This window comes from Lolium perenne, chromosome 6 (genome assembly GCF_019359855.2).
Source record: "Lolium perenne isolate Kyuss_39 chromosome 6, Kyuss_2.0, whole genome shotgun sequence".
Taxonomy (NCBI): domain Eukaryota; kingdom Viridiplantae; phylum Streptophyta; class Magnoliopsida; order Poales; family Poaceae; genus Lolium; species Lolium perenne.
The window spans coordinates 167,867,854-167,873,096 of record NC_067249.2 but is presented as its reverse complement, the minus strand read 5'-3'; positions in this window follow the sequence as shown (position 1 = coordinate 167,873,096).

The window sequence follows — 5,243 nt, the reverse complement described above, 5'->3', positions numbered from 1 at the left end:
TTAATACCTTGTCTATTGGCGCCGTCTGTGGGGATTAGAGGCGTAAGGATCTGATCTCGATGGCACGTTCAAGATCTTCGACATCATCAACTGCAAGCAACGCAATGGATCGAGGTAAACAGATCGCTGCTGGTCCTGTCGATTTTGTTCCTCACCCACCCTCCCGTTTGGATGCATATGCGTATCTGGCGGAGCCTATGGAGATGACGTTCAGAAGGTTTCGCTTTCACGTCGAGAAGGAAGGATCGTATCGTGTCGAAATTCCGATTTCGTCGGGATCGTCGGTGGTCGATTCCGATTTTTCAAGCTATACATCGTCAACCGAATCAGGAGAAGAAGAAACTTCGTCGTCACGATACATCAGCATCAGGGCAAGAGAGAAACTCGCCAAGATCTTCAGCGACATGTCGTTTGAGTCATCTGCGGACTCATATATAAGCGATGGCTCAAGCAGTGTCCACAGTTACGACTTCATCGACAAATCTACTACAGTGGGCGAGGTCTTCACCAATCTCAACGATGGTGTCACCAAACCCAACATAGATCTGAACACAAAATATCATCAGATTTATGTCGTTGGAGAGCCAAGCAATGACCAAGAGGAAACATCTGAGGCTTTCGACGATCTGGGAAATCCATACGTCGATCCCTCCGATCTGCGACGAGGCCTGGGCAATAAATACGTTGGGCCACAGCCGCGACACAGAGTTCGACTCCCACAAGCAGCGTGGGATAGAGCCGCGAGAGCTATGGATGGATCAGAACCAATGGCCACCACAGCCACGCCAGAGGAATTACAAGCATATCAATATAGGCTCGCACGAGCTGCAAGAGAATTGGAAAAACAGGCAGCTGAGTTAAACATAAGAAAGGAGGCAGCTTCTGCATCCAGCAGGAGAAGGGCAGAGTTGAGCCGACAATCTAGAACTTCGGGTGATAGCCACAGGGAAGCTCGGAACAGAGCAAGATCAAGGTTACAACACATACCCGAAGCAGAAAGAGAGCACCTGGTCCAAAACCTCGACATGTCCTTTATGTCGATAGACACAAGAGGAAACATCATCCCTAAGACACCAGAGGCTGGGTATATGGCGACACATGCTTTTATCCTCGCATCTAAACCACCTCCAGGAGATCCAAGCGAAACATTGTACAACATGGCGATAGCAGGAGTTGGAGCCATGGGGACGGCGTTTCTATCAACACCTCCCGAAGGAACAGCAAGGCAAAATAGTCCACGACCTGCGGCAGCAGCAGCAGCAGCTCCTGAAGGACCAAGTGGAGCAAGAGATACGGCAGCACAAGTAAGGGTCGACAGAGCGCGACAAAGCAGAAGAGAACATCGGCAGTCCCCAGAGTTAAACGACGAGGATATGTGCGGTTTGCCGTGCTTCACGAGGAGAGTGCGAAAAACTCGAGTACCTTCGGGATTCAAGTTGCCTGATAATTTCAAAAAATTCGACGGCCTTCAAGATCCAGAAGATTGGCTAGTTGATTATCTCGAGACGGTGAAACTCACAGGAGGAACAAGAGCAACAGCTATGCAAAGCATCCAGGTGCATTTGAGTGGAGCCACACGGTCTTGGATAAAGAAACTACCTCCAGGATCTATCGACAGTTGGGAAAGCTTCGAGGACGTGTTCGTCAAGAACTTCAGGTCCACGTGCAAAAAACCTGCGTCATTAGAGGAGTTGAGAGCATGTCGACAAAAGCCAGACGAGCCAATGAGAAAATATATCCAAAGGTGGAACATCATCAAAAACTCGGCAGAAAATATATCTGACGAGAGAGCCATAGATGCGTTTGTCGCAGGAATCAGGCGTGGAGATTTTGTCGAGGACTTGGGAAGGACCAACCCAAAGACAGTATCCGCGTTAATGGAAATAGCAAACAGATGGGCAGACGGAGAAGATGCTGTCCACCACAAACGGCACAGGTCGCCAGAGGAGGACCGTGGTCGAAATTATCAACCGAGGCGACGATTTCCTCGGCAGTACCCGAACTATGATGCTCCAGGACAAATTTTGGCAGGTTTTCGGGCAAACACAGGAGGAAACGTCAGAGATGATTATCAGTGAAGCAATGAGCAGCGAGGCGATAATAGAGACGATTCTCGAAACAACAGGCAAAATAGCGGACCTAGGTTCCCGAGGCCTTTCGTGTCTCCTGAAGAGATGATGAATGGGCCGTGTCAGATGCATTTTTTCCTCGACAGCAACGGAAAAAGACAACAGACATCTGCAGAAAGATTGTCGCAATTTCCAGGCAATGTTAAGGTGGGCAGAGCACGCTAACGCTCGGGCAGCACAGAGAAATCCTCGAGAACCCAGGAGCGAGATTCACTTGCCACCTCCTCCCACGATTACAGAAGATAATCGACATCAGCTCAGAATAGCGGCAGCACCTCCACCACCACCTTACGTTGATCCTAACTCCAACGGAGCGGTGTCGATGATTCAGAAGGGAAGGCCATCCAATAGAGCTCAGAAAGTAATCTCACGACAGGTGTTCATGGCAGAAAAAATGCCTCCACCAACAGTCGAGTATCTTAATTGGTCAGGGCAAGATATTGGCTTCACCATAGCAGATCATCCGCAGCAAGTTCCACGACCAGGGCAGTCAGCACTTATCTTACCAGCAGTTATTGCGGGATTTGATGTCTCTCGAGTGTTCATAGATGGCGGCAGCAGCTTAAACCTTATGTATGCAGATACATTGAGGAAGATGAACATATCCCTAGCAAACTTGAAGCCAACAGACACGAGGTTCCATAGTATCACACCGGAGAAACCAAGTTATCCATTGGGGAAGATCAATCTCGACGTTCAGTTTGGAACCCGAGAGAATTATAGAATCGAGAAGCTGGAATTTGAAGTTGTGGATTTCCCGTCGCAGTACCACGCTCTGTTGGGACGACCAGCATATGCTAGATTTATGGCGGTACCACACTATACATACCTGTTGTGGAGGATGCCTGGACCGAAGGGACCAATCACAGTCCAAGGAAGCTTCGCCTTAGCCGATAAGTGCGATAAGGATTTTCATCGGATATCAGAAACTTTCGGGATGCAAGCTGAGTATTTGGCGTCAAGGAGTATGACTGACTACGACGTGTTGCCAGACGTTGGAAGGCCAAATAAAGAATCAACTTTCAACACCGAGAAAAATTCTAAGGAGGTGCAGATTCACCCGACAGACCCGAAAAAGACGACGTCCATCGCAAACAATATGGACCTCGCATAGGAAAGCGCGCTCGTTGAGTTCCTCCGTGAGAACTGGAAAATCTTTGCATGGTGTCCAGCTGACATGCCAGGAGTACCCAGGGAACTTGCCGAGCACCACCTAAACTTGGATCAACTAGCGAGACCAATCAAACAACCTTTGCGGCGTTTTTCGGAACCAAACCGCAAGGCTATGCTGTCAGAAATCGATCGACTACGAGAAGCTAGTTTTATCAAGGAGTTGCACACAGAAGCCACATGGGTAGCAAATCCTGTGTTGGTGCCGAAGAAAAACACTAAGGTCCTTCGCATGTGCGTCGACTTTACGTGTCTCAATAAACATTGTCCAAAGGATCACTTTCCCCTCCCGAGGATCGATCAAATTATCGACTCCATGACTGGATGTGAACGTCTTTCCTTCCTGGACGCATATTCTGGTTACAACCAGATCAGATTGAAAGAAGAAGATGAAGTAAAGACAGCGTTCATCACACCTTATGGCGTGTTTTGCTACAGAACAATGCCCTTTGGGCTGAAAAACGCGGGAGCAACATATCAGAAGATGATGCAGAAGTGTTTGGCGACACAGATTGGGAAAAACGTACAAGTATACATCGACGATGTCGTCATAACGTCAAAAAAGGGGGCAACGCTGATCGAGGATCTCAAGGAAACCTTTGACAACCTCGACAAATTCTGCCTCAAGCTGAACCCGACGAAGTGTTCTTTTGGCGTTCCAGCAGGAGAACTTCTGGGGTTTCTAGTTTCAGCAAGAGGAATTGAAGCAAATCCCGACAAAATACAAGCTATCGTAACAATGAGGAAGCCAACAAAGTTGAAAGAAATACAGCAGCTAACTAGGCGAGTCGCAGCTTTGAGCAGGTTCGTCGCCAGGCTGGGAGAAAAAGCGTTACCATTTTACGCTCTGATAAAGCAAGGAGAGAAATTCCAGTGGAACGAAGAGGCCGATAGAGCTTTCGAGGATTTGAAGCGCACAATCTCGACACCACCAATCTTGGTGGCGCCGAAGGAAAAGGAACCTCTCCTGCTGTATATTGCAGCCACGCCCCAAGTGGTAAGCATGGTGCTAGTTGTTGAAAGAGAAGAAGAAGGAAAACTCCATGGAGTGCAAAGGCCAGTATATTTCATCAGTGAAGTTTTATCGCCTTCCAAACAGCGGTACCCGCAGTACTAGAAACTAGCATATGGAGTAATTACAACGGCAAGGAAGTTGCGCCACTATTTTTCGGCACACCCGATAATAGTAGTCAATGAAGCACCTCTTTCAAATATACTGAACAATCCAGAAGCTACAGGGCGTGTCTCCCTTTGGGGAATAGAACTTTCCCCTCGGGACATCACGTATGAAAAAAGAAAGGCAATCAAATCGCAAGTTCTGCCAGATTTCATTGCAGAGTGGATGGAGCTACAAAACACGGGACCCCCAGATTTGTCGAGAACTTGGACCATGAACTTCGATGGGTCCAAGAGAGCAGAAGGAGCTGGTGCAGGAGTAGTACTTATATCACCTGAAGGCAACAAATTGAAGTACGTCCTTCGGATGACGTTCTCTAACGCATCCAACAATGAAGCAGAATATGAAGCCCTCATACACGGGATGAAGATGGCGAAAGCTTGCGGTGCAACTCGACTAAAAATCTTTGGCGACTCACAATTGGTGGCTCAGCAAGTTATGAACCAATGTGACGCAGTCAATGATAGCATGATGGCATACAAGGAGGTGTACAATGAGCTTGAGAAGCTGTTTGATGGGTGTGTGATACGTCCCCGATGTATCCATAATTTCTGTCGTTCCATGCTTGTTTTATGACAATACTTACATGTTTTGCTTGCACTTTATGATGATTTCATGCATTTTCCGGAACTAACCTATTAACGAGATGCCACAGTGCCAGTTCCTGTTTTCTGCTGTTTTTGGTTCCAGAAAGGCTGTTCGGGCAATATTCTCGGAATTGGACGAAATCAACGCCAAACCTCCTATTTTTCCCGGAAGGCTCCAGA